Source organism: Felis catus, chromosome A1 (assembly GCF_018350175.1).
Source record: "Felis catus isolate Fca126 chromosome A1, F.catus_Fca126_mat1.0, whole genome shotgun sequence".
Classification (NCBI taxonomy): domain Eukaryota; kingdom Metazoa; phylum Chordata; class Mammalia; order Carnivora; family Felidae; genus Felis; species Felis catus.
The window spans coordinates 7,450,767-7,470,000 of NC_058368.1; positions in this window are offsets into that span (position 1 = coordinate 7,450,767).

Consider the following 19,234-nt stretch of genomic DNA (forward strand, 5'->3'; position numbering starts at 1 on the left):
TCAATCTCTTCTTCTGTAAATGGGGATCATGGTAATAGTTCCTTCGCAGGGTTGTTGTGCAATATTAAAGGATAGAATTCACAGAGAATGCTAAGCACAATGTCTGCCAAGTTTCAATAAATGTTAACTAATGTTGTTGTAGTTGTTGTTGTTACTTGTCATGCCTATAGCTGTGCCTAAGACATAGTTGGCGCTGAATAATTTACTGAACGCAAGAAGTGACCACTCACAGACAGGCTCGGACCTGAATCTATCGCCAAGGCTGGAGAGAGCACACAGGGGCAAACATTTCCAGGACTCCCCGAAGTCAGTCATTCAGAGAATCAGTAACAGCTCCCCTCTGTGAGCACTGCCCAGGTGCTGGGAGTCACTGAAGTCCAAATGGGAGACCTCCTTCCACCTTCATTGAGATCAGTTCCTCGACCTCTCCGCTATTGACATTTTGGGCCAAAGAATCCTTCCTTACGGGAGCCTGTCTGTGCATTGCAAGATGTTTAGCAGCATCCCTGGCCTCCACCCACCAGATGCCAGTGGCACTCCCCAACCCCCACCAGTGTGACAGCTAAAGATGTCTCCAGATATTATCAACTGTCCTCTGGAGGCAAAAACCACTTAAGGTTGAGAATCACTGATTTAGACCCATGTATTTTCTGCTGAATTTTTCCCATAGATTTCCTTTCCAGTCCATGGGGTCCAGGATTTGATAACCTAGCTCTGAGCACACCATTCTACCTTTCCTTCAATTATCCTTTTTTGAATAGATGTACCTTCCATATTCAGGACATTGGACTGTGCACCGAGATGTGGTGCGAGAGGAGGAAGGGGAAAGACAAAACGTGTGGGAGGGGGGACACTCGGGGAGACACCAAAAATGGCCGCATAGTAGGAGTATGTCAGCTAGTCTACACAGCATTGGGCATGTGGATTGAAAGGGTGAATCAGTCACAGGCTTGCTGGCCGAGTAGAGTTTACAAAGCCACTGAAGCCTTTGCAAGAATATTCTATCCATTTGTCTCGTGACCTGTAGAAAATTAGGATCCCTCTTCAGTCATGTCCATGGGTGCCTACAACCTCTTGGGGGAAATTTTTCAGGAGCCTAAGTTGGCACACCCCCCCCCCCAGTCACATGCATGCAGAAGCATAGGCACGTGCGCGCGCGCACACACACACACACACACACACACACACACACACTCATCACCACCATAATGGTTCTTCCTGAAGCATACTCCTTATCTGTTTTGTCAACGCCTGAAAGTCTAAAGCTAGAAATCAATTGTGTGAGCGGGACTTCCCAGCTCAAGGGAGGACATGCCCTCTGAGGTGCGCTAGGGAGCCATTGGACTTGTCATCCGTTTCAGGCCGTAGTGGGTAAGGAAGGTCCTGTCCTGTCCCACCACATTCAGGGGACAACTGATCAGCCTGGGTAGAATTTGAACACGTAGGGCTCCCTCGGGCAGTCCAGCAGTGAGGAGCTTCCCTGGCTGGTCCCATGGAGCTTCAGGCTGTGGGGACCTTGGGAGACAGAGGCTACTTCCGTCATTGGCTCATTTGCACCGAAAGGTGCCAGACAGAAGTAGATGCCTGTCTCCTTGGTTCCGTGATGTTATGAATTTCTAGAGGAGCCCTGTTATGGATGAATCGGCGTCTCCCTGCCTCCAAATTTACATGAGGAGGCCCAAACACCTAGTATCTCATAATGTAACTGCATTTGGAAATAGGGCCTTTGAAGAGGTAATTAAATGGGGTCATATGGGTGAGCCCTAATCTAATATGGCTCCCATCTGGAAGAGAAGAGAGACTCCAGACACATGCACACACGAGGGACGACCATGTGAAGACACAGGGAGAATGCAGCCACCTGCAGGCCAAGGAGAGAGGTCTCAGGAGACACTAAGCCTGCCAGCACATTGCTCTGGGACCTTCGGCCCTCCTAACTGAGAGAAAATAAATTTCTGTGGCTTCAGCCACCCGGTCTGTGGTGTTTTGCCTGGCAGCTTTAATACACCAATACAATCTCTGACCCGGATGAGAGCTCTCTGGATCCTTCCATGCTCACGCAAGAATAGAAGATTGGAGAGGAAAGAGCCCTAGACTCGCAGTCAAGAACTTGAGGTCCAGACTCTGTCAGGCCCCGAATTCTATAACTTTGGACAAATCATGATCCTCCTGAATCATTCGTTTTTCCCTTCTCTAAAGTCAAGAGTTATAACTGGCATCACTGGGTTTTTTTTTTCTTTTTTATGACTAGCATCCCCCCTCTTTCTGATAATCATCTAGATTTTATTTTGTCAAATATAAATTAAAGTTAGCTCTGGAAGAAAGCAGGCATCCACCGAGGTAGACCTCTGCACGTTGCGGGAGTTCTCCCCAGGGGGGGAGTGGGGAGTGGGGATCCAGTGGGGACTAGATATTTATTTCTCTCCTCCTTCCCCAGCAGATCAGGCCTGTGCACAGGACTTGGGCCCAGCGCTTCCCCCAGAAGTCTGACTCTAAGGAAGAGTGACACAGAGAGGCATGTCGGAGATTATTTCCTATGGCCATAAAGTTAAGAGCCTCTGAGTGATGGCAGATGACCTATGACAATGGTAGGAGGGATAGTCCAGGGCGAGACGCTGGCTATACCTTCTCTTTCTTCCTGCCCGGTTTCCAGCCATTTCCCTGATACTTTGCATTGATTCGGGGAACTACCAGGTGACCTTCCATTCAGTACCCGGTCTGCTTCAGTAGCTGGAATTCATTTCGGTGGTCTGCAACCAAGAACTTGGAGTGATGCAGTAATCCGTGCTATATACGAGCCATTCAAAACCTGCATGGGATTGTGAACAGACCTGGGACAAAGACGACTGTCTGTCCCTGAAACCGAGTATCAGTTCTGACCAGGTGGCTGGCACGACTTAAATAGGATTCCCTGGACCACTGCTCTTTGTGACCACTGCTGTGGCCCATGCACCTGCCCTTTTGCCACACGGGAGCGTTTAGGCTCGGGTGGATGGTTTCGGAATTCGTCATCCAGTTGCCACAGCGTGAGTCACAACCGGAGCATGAGCTGCCTCTTCCTGGAGCAGCACGGGGCTTCCTGGGGACAGCAGGAATGGTGTTTCTTCCCATCTCCCACCCCTGCAGGGAAGCCATGCTCAGGCCTACGTGGAGACTCAGGATACGAGATCTCTGTCCTTCCTGTCTGGCCATGCCTCTTTCATTTTTTTTTTTTTTTAATGTTTATTTATTTGTGAGAGACAGAGAGAGACAGCACGAGCAGGGGAGGGGCAGAGAGAGAGGGAGACCCAGAATTGGAAGCAGGCTCCAGGCTCCGGGAGCCGTCCGCACAGAGCCCGACGCAGGGCTCGGATGCACGAACCGTGAGATCATGACCTGAGCCGAAGTCAGACGCTCAACTGACTGAGCCACCCAGGCGCCCTTGGCCGTGCCTCCTTGAGGCGGTTGTCCGCCCATTCAATGTGTACACCCATTCACAGACCTGCACAGTCCGTGATACTTTGCTCTGACCCACCAGGGAGAAGACATTCTCTGAAATTCTCCTTCACCCCGAAGACTCTTCGTGTAGTTAAGAATGGCCTCCTGGCGCCTGCTAACTCTGCTAATCACGGCTCTTTACTGATAGAGCTCTTTCCTTCCCTAAAGGAATCTTCCCTAAAGAGTCTACCGGCTCTTTACTGATAGGGTCAGACACTGAATTCAAACCACTTTAAGCCAAAAGGTACCTATTGGCTCACAGAACCAATTAAGGGTCGAGCAGCACCGTCCTCAGGAGCTCCAGGGACATAGCAAGGTGGTGAGATCTCTCGCCCTTTCTCCCTATCCTTCGACGTCGCTCCTCTCTCTGTGCGGGCTTTATTCTTGCATGCTGTGGACAGGCTTTCTCCTTGCAGGGTGGGAGCGAGGGGGTAGGGGGTAGGCAAAAAGGAGAGATGGCAACGGTCAGCTCCAGGCTTCCCTCATTCCAGCTAAACGATCCCGACAAAAGAGTATCCCTCTCTTGCCCAAAGTCCTACAGTGACGGCAAGTGGCATGTCGTGGCAGCCCTAGAGTGCGACACCAGTCGTCCGAGGTGATAAGCATTTTTGCCACAGATCCATCCCGCCCGGCTCACGTGCCAGTCCTGTGACCACGGGCCGGGGTCGCACTCGGGCGGATACCGTGATCCGAGGCCCCAGCTGAACATGGCAAATGAGTTGGGTCTCGCAAGGAAAGAACGGAGGTGGGACGGACAAAACTCGATGTCCACCCTGAATACCAATGTCTACCCCATGTTATCGTGCCGTGTGGTTCACCAAGCGTGAGCCACGCATCCCTGGGCTTCTCTGAGACTCTTGCGGGGGGGTCCGAGAAGCCAAAGCTACTTTTCTAAGAATACTGGGATCTCCATTCACTGCGTAATATCTGCGTTGGTGGTACCATAGTGATGGTAGGGAAAACTGCCTGTGCCTGAGACAAATCAAGGCAGCGGCCCCTGTATTCTTGACCCCTCTGCACCCAGGGTCAAAATATATATATATATATATATATATATATATATATATATATATATATATATATATCTAGCTGCACCTGAGAATGTTCATGATAAAGCGGTTGTAATGACCATTTGATGAATGCTCAACTTCGAAGACAGGCCTTTCAACTTTGAAGATACGCCCTTTTAAGATTCTCTGAGATGAAATGGTAAGTTTCTACCTGCTGCAAATGAACGTACGAAAAACAGTGGTCGTGACGAAAAGACCCATCAAGTGACTGGTTGAGTAGAAAGCTGAACTAGCTGCGGTTTTTTTCATAAGAAACCGTTTTACGCGGAAGAAGAACTAATGGGCAAACTAATTATTCAGACTTGGGTGTTTGGTAGACATTTCCTTGAAAACAAAGTAAGCCTGATACCGTAAGGGGAAAAAAACGGACAATATACGCTGCTGGTGATGAAATTCGAGATTTTAAGCAAAAATTGGAATGTTGGAATATATGGACCCCACTGCAAACTTAAAATCTTCTCGATACTTGGATTTTTCTCATGAGATGATGACATTAACGTAGACGAATCGTTTAGTATTAAATAATGAAATGTGTCAGCATACGCATGAAGCATTAAACTCAGTGAACCAACATTTTCCAGACGACCGACGTTATGGGGCTACAAAATCAAGCACAGGTAAAGGTCCTGCTTTGGATTCTGTGTCTCCCTCTATCTCTGCCCCTCCCCAAAGTATATGGCAGACCAGCAGATTGCAATGTAACAGCGCACACAAATTTTATTGATATAATTTCAGATTCCACATTGTAACGAACATTCAAGAAACTACCCCCTTTTCATGTTTTGGCACACTATCAAGAAAACCTTCCGTAATTAAATGAAAGGGTTATTAAAATACCCCTCCATTTTTTTTCAAATTTGTATTTAAATTCCAGTTAGTTAACATACAGTGCAATCTAGGTTTCAGGAGCAGAATTCAGTGATGCATCACTTACATACAACAGTCAGGGCTCATCATAACAAGCACCCTCCTTAATGCCCATCACCCATCTAGCCCATCCCCCCACTACCTCCTTCCATCACCCCTCAGTTTGTTCTCTATCTTAAAGACTCTCTTATGGCTTATTTCTCTCTCTCTCTTTTCTTTCTTCCCCCCTCCCATATGTTCATCTACTTTGTTTCTTAAATTCCACATACGGGTGAAATCATCTGATACCCCTCCATTTTTAGCTGCGTATTTGTCTGAGGCTGATTTTCTTGATATATGGCAAGCAACACAGCATCTCACAAAAGGCTGAGTGCAGAAGGACGTGTGAGAATTCATCTGTCTCCTATGGAGCCAGACATTAAAGAGATCTGCCAAAATACAATGTCTTTCTTGCAACTAAATATGTTGTTTTGGAAATTATAGTTATTTTCACATAACTGGTACATAAAACATTTTAGGAGTGTGTGTTATTATAAGTATTTAGGAATGGGTTTATTGTTGAAAATCCATTAATAAATATTTTCAAATGTTCTGTTTTAATTTCAATACTGTAAATCTTATTATATCTGAATATAATTTACATGGGATATATCATCCCACGCAAACCAAAGTTCTTTGGAGTCCTCGATGCTTTTTAAGATTGCTAAGGGGTTCCAAGACCAAACCATTTGAGAAGGGCTGTTGTAGGATATTAAAAATAATAGCAGCTGGGGCGTCCGGGTGGCTCATTCAGTTAAGCCTCCGACTTCAACTCAGGTCATGATCTCGAGGTTCATGAGTTCGAGCCCCCATCGGGCTCTGTGCTTCAGCTCAGAGCCTGAAGCCTGCTTTGGATTCTGTGTCTCCCTCTATCCCTGCCCCTCTCCAACTTGTGCGCGCTCTCCCCCTCTCTCTCAAAGGTGAAGAAACGTTAAAAAAAAAAGGTTCAAAAAATAGCAGCCAACACTTAATGGGTAATTTAGCGCTTACTGAATGCTTACTAATTGCCAGGCATATATTGACCTTAATCCTCATGCCAACTCCACGAGGTAGGAATTACTATAATCCCCATTCCACAGATGAAAAAAAAAAAAAAAACACTGAGGCACAGAGAGACTCAATGACTCTCCAAGAGCATCCTGCTAGCCCACAGAGAAAGCGGAATCTGGATCTGGAAGTCCAACTCTAGGGCTCATGCTCTTAACCTTTCAAAATGTCTCCTCCTCTCTGTGAGCTAGCTTTGGAAGCTGTTCACTTGTCCATCCAAGGTAACCATCTGGGTATCCGTAACCATTTCAAAGAACCAGGAGGTCTCTCACATCACAGTCTCCCTCTCCTACTCACCCCAATGTCTAAGCCTCCTGTCTACAGAAGTGATTCAAAAAATAAAACACCGGACCATTTCAAAAGTTGCGTTTGAGGGGCGCCTGGGTGGCTCAGGCCATGATCTCACAGTCCGTGAGTTCGAGCCCCGCGTCGGGCTCCGTGCTGATGGCTCGGAGCCTGGAGCCTGCTTCGGATTCTGTGTCTCCCTCTCTCTGTCTGCCCCTCCCCTGTTCATGCTCTGTCTCTGTTAATAAACATTAAAAAAAAATTTTTTTTGTAAAGTTGCATTTGACGCAAAATCTGACAATTTCCCACATGATGCCTTCCAACCTGGCTTCCCTAAAGGAATCTTACATTGCTTTCCTCTGTGGAGAAAAAGGCAGGGAAGTGTCCCCTTCCACCATGGAGTAACTACCAAAGCCCAGCCCACCTGCTCCTGAAAGTTTCCAAGTTTCCATCTTTTTTTTCCCCCATGACAGTCTTAAAATTGGAAAATGGCACGTAGCTATGTATGTTTCTATCACCCGTGCCATTATGACCAAAGTCTAGCCTACAGCCTGCATTCATGTCACCTCGTGGGCCACAGTGCAAAGGAGATCCGGCCATAAGAAAGTCACCTGGTCGCAAGCCCCTCTGTGATCCTTAGTTCCGTCTGGTGGGCACAGGAGGTCTCTGTACTGTGCTGACAACCGCGAATCGATCTTTGGCCGCATGATTTCTCTTGGTAACCTTGGCCCAATATACCAAGCACATTATGACACTTGCCGAGTAACTGAAATCCCACTTCCTTCCAGCATCTTTTAATTAAAACGTAAATCTGAGCACGAACAAGTGATCGCAACTCTATCTACATCAGCCCAGCAAGAAGGGGTTGAAACTCCAAACGGATTTTGACGTTCTTTCACCCACTTAAGGCACTTGGGGGATACGGTTTGCGTGAAAGATGCTTCGGAAAATGAAGTTGTCATGTATTGTATGTGTAAATAAACCTTTCAGCTCCCTGGCAGAATCCAAGCTCCGTGGGGCTAGAAAAGCATTCTGGGTATTGGCATGCAAATGAGCGTGTCAACAGCGGTTAGAGTGTACCTTCGAGGGGTAAACAAGCTGATTGTCATGGGAAATGTAGTGGGCTCGGCTCTGTTTGAAACTGTTTTGCAAATCCCTTGTTTGGTGAGATTTCTGAGAGTTGAGTTTGCGAACTCAATAATACAGCTTAATACCAAATTCCCAGTCACACCGTCTTTGGATGCCTGACAGGGTTGTGCACACCATAAAGGGCCCTACGAGCAGGCGTGCCCAATTAGGTTCGGAATGCAGGAGGCCCGACGCACAAACAGGCTGAAGTAAGATGTCGGCCACAATCAGAAAGTGGCCGGAGGGCAGACGTGCCTCCGACCCCCCATTCTAAGTGCACGTGTGTAAGGCCCCCACGACACTGGCGGCCGGTGACGTTCCGTCCCTCCCACTCCCGACCTGGCAAAAGCCTACTGGGCCTCCTCTGAGAAGCCATCTGGCCCTCCCCAGGTGGGATCAGCCCTGCCCCTCTCAGGGAGGCCCTCTGTCCCTGCCTCTATGCGGCACTGCCCTCGACAGATCAGTCGCTGCTGGGCCTGTCCCTCTCTGGGAGCCCCGAGGCCCTCTGTCCCTGCCTCTATGCGGCACTGCCCTCAATAGATCAGTCCCTGCTGGGACTGTCCCTCTCCAGGAGCCCCGGGGCCCTCTGTCTCTGCCTCTATGAGGCACTGCCCTGCCTCCATCAGTCCCTGCTGGGTCTGTCCCTCTCCGGGAGCCCCGGGGCCCTCTGTCCCTGCCTCTATGTGGCACTGCCCTGCCTCCATCAGTCCCTGCTGGGTCTGTCCCTCTCCGGGAGCCCCAGGGCCCTCTGTCCCTGCCTGTATGAGGCACTGCCCTGCCTCCATCAGTCCCTGCTGGGCGCTAGGCTGGACTCTGACCACAGTGAATCGCACCCACGTGTCTCCCCAGCTAAGAGCCACCCCTCAAGGCAAGATACGGGTTCTTACTGCACTCTGTGTCCCCGGGGCCCTGGCACTCAGAGAGCACCGTGTGTGTGCGTGTGTGTGTGTGCGCGCGCGCAGGTTCACCTCCTCCCTGCCTGGAGGGAGGTGAACGAAGCAAAAGTACCGATTCCTGAACATTGTTTCTTTTGCCGCGTGTTTCCTCATCCGTCTTGGTCTGGCCTCCCCAACTGCGCCAACCTTGCTCGGCCCTGGGGTCCGCTTCCTCCCCCAGCCTCCCAGGGCAGCCCCTCTCCACGCTTCTTCTCGGCCCACCCTTTGTCTTCCAAAGTCACGCTGGGGCCTTTGTCTAGGCCTCCTCAAAACCACTTCTCTGAAGAGCCCACAGTCAGCAAAGCCAGCCAGCCCCGGAGCTTCCCTCCCCAGAAACGCAGATCAGCCTTTCCCCCATGGCCTCTTGTCTGTTACCCTCAGAGCAGGCTCAGAGTGAGCTGGGTGCCCCGGTCCGCCTGCCCGTTAGCTCCTGCACGAGTCAGGGCAGCGTGGGCCAGGGCTTCCCAGCAAAGCGCCTAGCGGTCGTGGACGCATGGCCTGAGCCACCGAGGGGTGAGCAGGAAGCGTGTTCCATGACCACAGCGTTGTGCTTTCCGGGGGGTACAAGTCTGGTCGTGGGGCTGAAAGCGTTAGACGTGGTCTTACTCGAACCTCATCGAGGTCCGTGTCTGGGAATGCTTTCCATTCCGTGTGTCTCCTGTTCCGGCTTGGGATCAGATCGTGACCCGCTTCTGTGACCCACTGTGACGGGCCGAACTGTGTCTCCCCCACCGCCCCCCACCCTCCCTGACACGTAGGTTTAAGTCCTAACCCCCAACACCTCAGAATGTGGCTGTATTTAGAGACGGGGTCTCTAAAAAGGCAACAAGATTAAAGTGAGGCTGCTGAGTGGGTCCTGATTCGATCTGCCTGGTGTCGTCCTCCTCGGAAGAGGCAGTTTGGACACAGACGGGCGCCCGCAACAGAGCAAAGGACCAGGGAAGGACACGGCGAGAAGGTGGCCACCTGCAAGGCGAGGAAAAAGGCCTCGGGAGAACCCCACCTGCCGACATTTGGCTCCTCAACATCCGGCCTCCAGAACCGGGAGGAAGAGAAACTTCTGCTGTTTCAGCCACCGGCGTAAACATAGTATTGAACATGAAACATCGTGGTATATTTGCCCTGCAGCCCTAGCAAAACTACCACTTTCTTTTTTTTTTTTTTTTCAACGTTTATTTATTTTTTGGGACAGAGAGAGACAGAGCATGAACAGGGGAGGGGCAGAGAGAGAGGGAGACACAGAATCGGAAACAGGCTCCAGGCTCGGAGCCATCAGCACAGAGCCCGACGCGGGGCTGGAACTCACGGACCGCGAGATCGTGACCTGGCTGAAGTCGGACGCTCAACCGACTGCGCCACCCAGGCGCCCCTCTCTCGAACTCTTTTTTTTTTTTTTTCAATGTTTATTTATTTTTGGGACAGAGAGAGACAGAGCATGAACGGGGGAGGGGCAGAGAGAGAGGGAGACACAGAATCGGAAACAGGCTCCAGGCTCTGAGCCATCAGCCCAGAGCCCGACGCGGGGCTCGAACTCACGGACCGCGAGATCGTGACCTGGCTGTAGTCGGACGCTCAACCGACTGCGCCACCCAGGCGCCCCAAAACTACCACTTTCATTACGTGTTCAGGTTTTCTCTTCATGCAGAGAAACCTCCTGTGCATGGAATCCATTCCTTTGTGAGATGTGGGAATTCTGACCGGGCCGCCTGGGCATAAGAGGCCGGAGCTAGCTGTCTCCGTGGGACTGTGGCCATGCCTAGGCACTGCCTGTGCCAGGCACGCCCGGGCACAGTCACACAGAGGCAAGGTGGACAGTCAGGGCAGCCGCTGAGTCCCTGACGCCTCTCCCGAACTTCCAGCTGATTCTGACCATTCCCTCCCTGTTCGTACGGGCGTTTGCTTATTCCACAAATATCCGCCGAGCACCGACTAGTCTATGCATCAGCTAACGGTGAGAAAAACCATCCTGATGTACGGAGCTTACGTTTGAGAGGGGAGAACAATTTTAGGCAAATCAGCCACAAACTGGAAGAAAGGCCACAATTAGATGAGGAAGACAGAAGAGAAAACCCCAACAAGGACCATGCACCCAGGAACGCAGTGAATATTTATTAAATGAATGAGTCAGCCTCACATGGGAGACCTGAGATCTTAAGGATGAGGAGGAGTTAACTAGGCAAAGATCGAGGTATGTATGGAAAGAAGTGAAGGAAAGAGCAGCCTATGCAAAGGGACTGGGGTAGGGGGGCACAAGGCCCTCTCTAGGAAATGAGAAAAGGCCCAGGGATGGGAATGCAAAGAGCAAGAGGCAGTTCCTGGAACGGTAACATCGGAGAGCGAGGCAGGGGCTTAGGGCTGAACCCGGTTGGCTGGATTAAGGATTTGGGTTTTTGTTTTTTAATTTTTTTTTTAACGTTTATTTATTTTTGAGACAGAGAGAGACAGAGCATGAACGGGGGAGGGGCAGAGAGAGAGGGAGACACAGAATCGGAAACAGGCTCCAGGCTCTGAGCCATCAGCCCAGAGCCCGACGCAGGGCTCGAACTCACGGACCGCGAGATCGTGACCTGGCTGAAGTCGGACGCTTAACCGACTGAGCCACCCAGGCGCCCCAAGGATTTGGGTTTTTGCTTTAAGACCAATGGAACCCACGGAAGAGTTTGAAGCAGAGGGCTGACTCAGATTTTTGGGTTTTGTTTTGGGTTTTGTTTTAAGTTTATTTATTCATTTTTTTTTAATTTTTTTTTTCCAACGTTTATTTTCTTTTTGGGACAGAGAGAGACAGAGCATGAACGGGGGAGGGGCAGAGAGAGAGGGAGACACAGAATAGGAAACAGGCTCCAGGCTCTGAGCCGTCAGCCCAGAGCCCGACGCGGGACTCGAACTCACGGACCGCGAGATCGTGACCTGGCTGAAGTCGGACGCTTAACTGACTGCGCCACCCAGGCGCCCCTATTTATTCATTGTGAGAGAGAGGGAGAGAGAGAATCCCCAGCAGGCTCTGTGCTGCCAGCACAGAGCCCAGCGAGGGGCCTGAACTCACAAACCATGAGCTCACGGCTTGAGCCGAAATCAAGAGTTGGACGCCTCCTTGCGCCACCCAGATGCCCCTCAGATCTGCGTTTTGAGGGACTCGCCATGGCTGCCGTATGGAAAACGGATGCGAGGGAAGTAAGGGGCGGTCAGAGGAGCCCAGCTGACGGGCCCCCTCACTGCAGCAGGGACCACACAGCCATCTCACGCTTGTCGTCCAGACAGCTCACAGGGACAACCCTGGACTGAGAACCAGCTCCTTCCTGGTATGATCCGAGGGCCACAAGCAAAGGGCCCCTTCACTCTTCCAGGAAAGTTGTCTCCTCTGCTTGCGGCAGAGCTGGTATCCTTCATGAAAGACCTACCCTTTGGGTCCAAAGCTGTGACCCCTGATACATGCAAACGTATCTGCAGGATAACACCCAAGCTGAGCAGCAGGTGTTGGCTAGTCACCGGAAACAAGCTCACTGGGGAAGCACCGGCCAGCAGGAAGGCAGTCTCTTCGCGCTGAAAGTCCCCAGGGAAAGTTTGGCCTGAGTTCCTCCTGAGGGGTCAGGGGGACTCAGGACAGTTGGAGCACAGACGGTGGACCCAGAAGGAGGAGAGAGGGGCTGAAGGAGAGCCCGACTCCTCCAAGCCCTTTGGAATCACTCTCTATTTTACCCGTGAGCCACCGTTCAGACAAACCTGTGCGTCAGCTCACACACCCTGAATACAGAGTCAAGACCCAAAGGGGTCCCCCCCGTTCGGAACCTGGGGCTGCGTTCCACCTCAACAACGGGCCTGGAGCCACTCCGAAGAATCCAAGCCGTGGCCCCGCTGGATGATGAGCTGTGGGGTCCGTCCCACATACCATCCCATGAGCAAGTGACGGGCACACAGCAGAAGCACAGCGAACGCTTATTCAATGAGTGCGTCATCCTCACGAGTACGTGCTTTGCAAAGAGCCCTGAATCTTCAGGGCAGGTCTAATAGCTTCGGTCTCCACAGGGAAAAGGTTCCTCAGGTGTCCCCACTGAAAGGCAAACGCTCCTGTCGGGAGCTGCGGGTCAGCTCTGAAGCCTTCTCCACCCACATTCATTCACTAAACACGGCTTGCTGCATTCTTTCGGTGCCAGACCAGCGGTCTGGGGTACGGCAGTGACCAGCGTAGACAAGGTGGCCGCTTTCATACCAGTGGCGGAAAGAAATCCCAAAAGCGTACAAATAAACAAGACAGTTACAGACTGCCGAAGGAAACAGGGTATGCTAGAGTGGTATCTCAGTAGGTATCTCAGTAGTAGAGTGGTCAAGGAGCTTTCCCTGAGAAGAAATGTCCGGAGAAGTTCCGAGTGACAAGGAGATTGGAGGTGGCAAGAGCTGGAAGAGGGGCAATCCGATGCAGAGGGCTCGGCATGTGCAAAGGCCCTGGGGCGGGAGACGAGTTTAGCAATGCAAGCTAGAGAAGAAAGGCCAGTCTGGCGGAAGGCAAGCAGAAAGCGGAGCTCCCCCATGGATGGAGAAGGAGCTCCCCCATGGATGGAGAAGTAAGTCGATATCAAAAGCAGTCTTCAGGGGAGGGTACGGGACTTAGGTTTTATTCTGAGGGAAAACCCGCCAGAGAAAAAGAACTGTTCGTTGGATAGTTCTTAACGGGGGAGAAATCGTCTGGTTTGTTTCTAAAAGGCTGCTCTGAGGGGAACAGAGCTCAGGGCAGCGAGGTTAGAAGCCAAGAGGCCAGTTAGGGGAGAGGTGACCATCCAGGGCAGAGCTCATGGCAGTCTGGGTGCGGGTAGCAGCTGTGAAAGCGGTAGAGGGTAGTGACCAGGGTTTGCTTTGAGAAGGAAGCCGATACTTGCTGATGGATTGGATGTGGGGCTGGGAGCAGGATCCTGGGCGCCCGAGCAGTGGGATTAATGGTCCAGTCATCTACGAAGATGGAGAGAACTAGGTTGGAGAGGCTGGTGTAAGGAAGGGAGCGGGTCCCTTTGACCATGGTGTGCTGGAGAGGCCCAGGAGACATTCAAGTGCAGAGGCTGAATGGGCAACTGACACACACATTCGTGGTTGTGTTAGCTCTTTATGAACACTCGCGCACGGAGCACCGTATAAGGCGCAGAGTATTCAACGCCAAGCGGGAGAGGAAGGGCCCAGTCCTCAAGCAGCTTGGGCCCCAGGGCCAGCAGATGGCCACTGGCCTTGTAAATGGGCACACACATCAAATGAGTCCTACAGGAACGACACTATGGAACAGTGGGGGGGGGGTGGTGGCGGGCAGACTGAACCCAGGGGTCTGGGGAGAAGATGTCTAAGCCAAGACCTGAATGATGAGAAGGACCAGGCCACAGCAGGGAGGAGCGCGGGGGCCTTGAAGGGGCAGAACGGAGACCAGTGCCCCAGGGGGAGGTGAGCAGGTGTCATCCCAGAGGCCGGGGCGCTGGAGGATGTAGGGCCCCAGTAAGGGGCTGGAGCTGGTGGCTGTGGGATGGGAGGCTCTGGGAGGCTTGAAAGCAGGGTACTGACACAGGGGGCTACGCTGTAGGCAGATCGTTCCGAGGACAGAGAATGCAGGGCAGCGGGGAGAGAGACTGGGGGGCACCATGATCTGGGAGGCACTGGCTGGTAGGGCGGTGGGAAGCAATGGTGGGCTCGGAGGCATTTTGGAGGCTGAGCCCCTCCACCGATTGGCTGCAGAGAACATGAGCCATCCCTTGAGATCCCTCAGAAAGGCTAGTGTGGAAGCCCCGGGCTGAATGGACGAGAGAGGAGGACTCGGGACTGAACTGGAATGTCAGGGTTCAGAGTCCTTGGGGAAGGTGGAGGAGGCTCTAGGAGGCAGGAGGCAAAGAAAGCTCACGGGGTCTGGGGTCTAGAAGGAGCTGCCTCAGCACTGCTGACACTTGGGGCTGACTGTGCTGTGGGGTGCCATCTTGCACCTCGTAGGACGTCAGGAAGCATCCCGGGGCCTCTGCCCACCAGATGCCAGTAGCACCCCCATCCCACACTTGGGACCACTGAACGTGTCTCCAGACGTTGCCGCACGTCCCTTAGGGCGTGAAACCACCTCCCGTCAAGAACCACTTAGCTGGAGACAATGAGCAGGCAGAGAGAGAGAGTGCCTCCTGAGGGTTATCGGTGTGGACTCAGGACTCAAACCCCCTGGGCTCCCACCCCGCTCCGCCATGCCACCTGCTAGCTGGGCGACTTCCACCCGTTTAACTTCCCTTTGCCTGAGGTTCTTGATCTGTGTCAAGATCGGAGGGTCGCCTCACTCGGAAGGTTACACAGATCGTTACATGTGTTAATGTGGTGAAATGCTTAGAATAACGCCTGGCACATTGTTAAGAGTTAGTAAGAGGTGTTTTATATGCTGTGATGGAGGTGAACAGGGAGTGGTGCCCATATATGCACACGCGCGCGCGCACACACACACACACACACACACACACACACACACACACAAAGGAGTCCCTAGTCCAGTCTTAAAGCTCAGAGGGCGGCACTTGCTGGGGGAAGCCTCCTCTCAGCTGAGCCCCAGAGCCGGGATTAGGAGTCAGCCAAGGGAAGGGTTTGGGGTAGACGGGATGGGGGCGTCCCCGGAGGAGGAAAGAGTGTGAAAATGTCCTGACGGCCAAGAGAAGAGGTTGGCACTTTCAGTAAACAACAGAGAGTTTAGCCCTTGTGGCCGAAGCTGCCACGGTTAGGGGCAGGAGACGTGCGGAGAAACGTGGCTGGAGAGAGAAGGTCGAGAGCCAAGTTAAGGAGTGGGGCGTTACCTGAGGTGGGTAAGGAGCCACAACGGGTGTTAGGCTAACAAATGATGGCAGCAGACAGAACGGGGAAAGATCACTTCCGCTGGAGGGCAGCTTGAGGGGAGCTAAGCCATCCTGGCCTCTCATTCCTGAGGCTCCATGAGGCTCCGGTGTCCCCTTAACTCGGTGGGCTATCCCTGCCCATGCCTTCGGTTGACCCTCCTCTACTTACCTCTCCTCCCGCCCCTGCAACTTTCTCCTTCCTTTACGCTCGCTTCAGCCCCCTGGCTTTAAAAGCCACCGCGTGCTAAGGACGGCCCAAGTGAGTCATTCATTCATTCTACAAACCTCTGAGGCCAATTAGTTGCCAGGAATTGTTCTCAATGCCCCAGTAGCAACAGTGCACAAGGCAGACAAAACCCCGGCCCTCCTGGAGCTCCCGTTCTCGTGGGGCGAGACAGGCAATCAACACAAACACGACAAATAAGCTCTTTGTTACGGATGTGTGTATTATTGATGGTGACATCATAGGGCAAAACCATAGACCGCTAAGGAAACAAGGCAGACTTGTCGGTGGCAGGGGTGCGGTTTTAAACCCGGTGGCGAAGGAAAGCCTCACTAAGGACGTGCGGTCAGAGAAAGGACCGTTTCAAAGGAAATGAGGGGCTCAGACGCGTGGATCTCTGAGAAGCGTGTTCCGGGCAGAGGGAGAAAGAAGTTAGCACAAGAGCCGTCTGGTAGGACCGGGCCTGGCACGTCAGAAGGAACCAAGGGAGCCGCTGAGTGACCGAGGACGATCCGAGGCCCACGGGGGGCCCCAGCTCTCCTCCACCCCCAGGATCACAGTCGGGCTTCCCGTCTGAAGACACAGAACCACCTCCCGGGGGCCAGACAGTGACCGTCAGCCTTCCTTCTCAGTCCCCTCGTCCATTCTGTCACCAAGCCCACCACTGCCACCTCCTAAACGTGTACCAAAGCCGTCCTCCCCCACTGCTGCCTGCCTCTCTCCGGGACTTCCGAAGCCTCCTCACCAGGCAGCCAATCTCCACTCCGCAGTCAGAAACAGTGCGATCCGGACCACACACAAAATTCAGATGCTGCCTCCCTCAAAACCTCTCCCGGAACTCGATGGTCCTTGAACTCCAAGCTCCTTCCCGAGGCTTCCGAGGACCGCCTTGCCCATCCCCCTGGCTTCCTGCTCCCTCCTCCCTCACTGCTCACCCTGGCCTCCCCCTTCCTTCTCAGACCCAGGCTGCTCTTTCCCACCCGCGCACGGGTGTCCCTTCTGCCTGTAACACCCTTCCCAGATTTCCTCCTAGGCCCTTCCTGCGAGTCTCAGTGGACGCGTCACCTCTTGCAGAGGCGCTGACTGCCCTGCCTAAATAGCCCCTCTCCTCTTGTTCTTTGGCGTTCCCTTATGCTCTCCCTTGTTCTCTTCACCGGGCTAGTGACGTATTTATTTGTACCCTTCACTTCCGCTCAGCCGCAGCGGGGGAAGGCAGCACGTCTGCCTTGTGCACGTGTGCACCAGTGCCTGCAGTGAGTAGGAACGCCGGGAAATCCACGCAGAAGGCAATGAATGAACCGGGGAGCAGCTGCAGACTTCCAGTTGCTAACCGTGGTGATCCGGGCTGTGGCGGCGCAAGGAAGTAGGAGATCCCGTTTTGGGGGGAAAAACCATCAGGGCCTGGGGTCTCCCTAGATGTGCCCCAAGAGCCACCCTGAGAAAGCATCAGTACGACAGTGGCACCAGTCTGGGCCTGCTTGGGAGCATTCCCACGCCATCGGGCTCCTGACACCCACTTCCTGTCTCCTCCCAGCTCCCCCTGCACACCAAACTCAGTCCTTCTTCAGGGCAACAGGGAAAAGGGGCAGAGACTCAGCTCTCGGAAAACCCCTTTGGGCTCATTCAGTCCCACTTGCAGGCCCCCAGGCCAGGCTGCTGGGGAGGCAGAAACCCAGAGAGGAGAAGTGATCTGGCCGAGGCCACCCACCCGCGCAGGGAAGAGTGTGGATGAAATCTCATTTCTTCACCTGCAACCCCTCCACCATGCTACCTCTTCTAAAGGACAGCTTTGCCCACAGCCCAGATGTCCTCCCTGACTCCCGGCTGGCTCGGAGAACCGGGGCAAAGCTTCCAACCAGCTGGGCCAGAAGGCTGGGATTGGTAGCAGACAGCGGGAGGCTGGATTATGGAGCCATCGCTCATCCATCCCGTAAACGTTCGTTCAGAGCTTTCTACAAAGCAGGCCCTCTCCATGACGCTGGAGAGTCGACCAGGAATTAAGGCGCTGAGAGAGGGGGCCTTCAGGAGACCCCCAGCCTGGAGCAGGGTACCAACAGACCTAACGTCACGAGTGTGACCCACACCCTGGCCACAGCACCCCCCCTCCCCCGCCCCGCCCCGTACTTGGTAACCCTGAGGAAGCCGGACAGAGAGAATCAGGATAAACTATGCTGGATGGGAGGAAAAGAAAAGTCGGGATGCTTACGGGGACACAGACATTCAAGTTGCCGGGGCAGCTCTTCTCACGAGATCTACAAGGGATCTGGACAGTTCCTGTTGTTCATTCGTCCAGATTTTTATTGAGCACGTAGCACATGCCAGAAAGCATGACAGGCACTGACAAGAATGGCTCTCTGTTTACGAAAAGCCAGGAGCAGCCCTGCCCCCCCGGCCTCCTGGTCTAGATACCGACCGAGGCCTCCGCTGTGGAGAGACCCTACAGACAGGCTCTGGAGAACTGAAATAACAGACAGAATCCGATCGCTGCCCACGAGGAGTCTGCAGTCCGAGGAACCGAAGGAACTTCAGAAACTAAGGGAGGCACGGGAGGCCCCGGGAGGCCGCCGTGGCTTCCAAGATCCCCGCTTACGCGTGACTGCTCTCGCAGGAAGGTTCGCCAAGGAAGCCGAGTTACGTGGCCGTGCTTGGGTTGGTCAAGGCCAACGGCCACTCTCCGTTACAAGTGGCAGAAGCCCAGCACGGACTGACGTAAGCACAAAAGAGAAGCGAACGTCTTCAGGCACGGCCGCCACCGTTGTTCAAACGAGGGCGTCAGACGCGTGTCTCTCTTGGCTCACCCTTCTCTGCCTCGGTTTCGTCGTTGGGCCCTGAGATGCGGTAAACAGGGGTCCCGTTCTGAAGCCGGGGAAGACGGTGAGCAAGGCACCTAAACGTCATTGCCCTCACGGAGCTCATAACTGGGCAGGCTGTATACCAACTGCTGGTAAAGAAAGACCGGGGCGCCTGGGTGGCGCAGTCGGTTAAGCGTCTGACTTCAGCCAGGTCACGATCTCGCGGTCCGTGAGTTCGAGCCCCGCGTCGGGCTCTGGGCTGATGGCTCGGAGCCTGGAGCCTGTTTCCGATTCTGTGTCTCCCTCTCTCTCTGCCCCTCCCCCGTTCATGCTCTGTCTCTCTCTGTCCCAAAAATAAATAAAAAAAAAAAAAAAAAAAAAAAGAAAGACCACCAGGCTCTCTGGGCTTATACCTTGCCCGCTTAGCGACCCCAACAGGGGGGAAAGAGGGTCTCCAGCGAAGCTCCCAGGAGGCGCTTTGTTGGTTCCCTTTTGCCGTCTTTTCCCTCCAAGCTGGTCCCCACAGCAGGAGAGGCAGTGCTCT